A 2,424-nucleotide genomic window follows, 5' to 3' on the forward strand; every position below is an offset into this window, starting at 1 on the left:
CCCGAGGGCCCTTCTAGAATGAAGATGGGGGGAATATACGAGAGTGAGAACGAGGTGACACTCCAGGGCTCAGGCTTTTCGAGGGTCCCCCCGTCACCTGCCCCCAGGGTGGGACGGAGCTGTGGCCTCACATATTTACCAGTGACATACACACATTCACGGACTCACACGGGCCCCTGCCCCACGAGGCCGCGCAGTGTCACGGCCTGTGTCACACGCCCTCACAGTGCCACACGCTCCCTGTCACACTCACACTCACCGAGTCACACACGGTCTCACACGCAGTGTCTCACACGCTCGGATTCTGTTCTCCCGCTCAGCTCTGGCTCTCTGGCTCCATCTAGAGGCCCCTGAGCGGCTTGGGAACTCCCTTGCCGGCGCTCAGGGTTTGGTACCCCAGGCACCAAAGCGCTCCACTTCAATAGGACCTCCTGCTTTTTGCCACATACAGGCCTAGCCAGGGTGTTCCACGTCCGAAAAATGAGGAAGGCTATCCCCGGCAAGGCCTGGCACGGGGTGTGGAAAGGCCTTTTATGGGATGACTGGTTGCTGTGCCTCTATTTGCCGTAGCCTCGTAGCCTCGGCTCCTTCCTGTCCTCCCAGGTTTCCCCATCCCTACTGCTCTTTTATTCCCTCTTTCCTCTTCCTCCCCTCCCCCCCACCTCTCTGTGGTACACTTTTCAGGGTAAGGTGGGATCTCTGGCCACCTAAGGGGCAAGCAAGGGCTGCCCAAGTTCTCTTGCAGAGCAGCTCCCCCCAACCAGCCTCCCTTTCTGGGCTGGGCCCTGTTCTAGTCCCTACTCCCAGCCCTCAACCCCAGGAGCCCAGGTGGGTGGGCTCTGGATGGGAGATGCCATGAGCTAGTGAAAGGAGAATCTGTCTTGTAGGTGGCTTCTCTATCTCTGTCCCCTGCAAAACTCATACTCTTCTCATCATTGAGCACAGCTCCAAGGAAGAAATCAGTGGCCCGGAGAGAAGAAATCTTCCACAGAGGAGCTGCCCCATCCTCCCTGCCCCCAGCATGTGCCCACTGCCCACAACAGCAAACCCTCCCCAGTCGGCTTGCTTGGAGCCATTCAAAGGGTCCTCTGTTCTCATTCCTTGCTCAGGGTTGAACAAGATAGGCAGCCGCAGAGCTGGGCAGGAAATGCTAATTTCCCAGATGTTCTCCTCCATCCTCCCTGCTCCACCACCATCAAACCCAAATCCTGCACCAAGTGGCAGGAGCAGAACTGGGCCAGAGCAACCCAGGATGTGCCTACTCCTCTCCCTGCTCACCATCCCCTCCTACCCCAGCTGCATGGCTGGGCTCTGCATGCATGGCTGCATGGGGGAGGCTGAGCCTGGGGAAATGCAGATATGAGAATGGGTACTCTCTCCCCCAGAAAGGAAGGTAGGCAAAGGACAGGGACTAGGAGGTGGCATCTGAAGAGATAAACCAGGCTCCTGGCTTCATACCAAACTGGGACCTGGCTGGCCAGTGGAGCACCGGGAGGCTCCCAAAACTGATGGTGCCTGAGATTCCAGCTGAGACTGTACCAGGGACTGGAGACTGGGGGATGCTGTGTGTGGATGTGGTTGGTATTCTTGTGGTTTAAGGCCCTTGCTGTGATATGCGTGTACCTGGGATGGGCTATGGGTAAGAGGACTAGGGTGCTGTAGGGCCTGGCACTGTAACACAAAGGTTGTTTCTGATGGCAGCTCAAATGCTGTTGCAGTGCTGTGCTGCTGATGTGCATAGGCTACAGCCAGAACAATAACCAGATTACCAAAGAGTCTGTTGCCAAGCCGTGTGTGTGTGTGTGTGTGTGTGTGTGTGTGTGTTCATGTGTGCATTTTGGCAGGAGGGCTGTAACTGAAATGCCATTGGGCCTGGAGCTATAGGTGAAAGGCTGGCACACCTGAGAGTGGCTATAGCAAAGAAGCGGTTCTCTGATAATATGACGTAGGTCGAGCTGTAGCTGGATCCATTGCCTAGGTCCTAGGAGATGAGAGGCTGTTGCTAGGAGCCTGTACCTGGGAGGAAGTCTGTTACCTGGGATAAGAGCAAAGCTACTGTTGTGTATATGACTGTAGCTGGGCTGCTATTGGTCCTGAAGCTATAGCTGTGATGACAGCATATCAGGGATTGGCTATAGCTAGGATGCTGTTGCCCAGGCTTGTGGCTGTGCTGTTACTGTGTGCAGGATTCTAGCTGGGATTCTGTTATGCCTGCAGCCATAGCTCTGAAGCTCCAGTGTAGCTGGGAGGCCATTTCCTAGTGATATAGCTGGACTACTGTAGTGTGGGGGCTGTAGCCCAGGCTCTGTTGCCTGGGAGATGAGAAGCTGTTTCCCAGGATGCTGTTCTGGGAGGCAGCATGCACCCTGAGATGGGGCTGATCTGCTGTTGTGCTTGGGATGGTTCGGAGTGTCTGTTGTTGCG

The sequence above is a fragment of the Vulpes vulpes genome, chromosome 2, assembly GCF_048418805.1.
Source record: "Vulpes vulpes isolate BD-2025 chromosome 2, VulVul3, whole genome shotgun sequence".
In the NCBI taxonomy this organism is placed as follows: Eukaryota; Metazoa; Chordata; class Mammalia; order Carnivora; family Canidae; genus Vulpes; species Vulpes vulpes.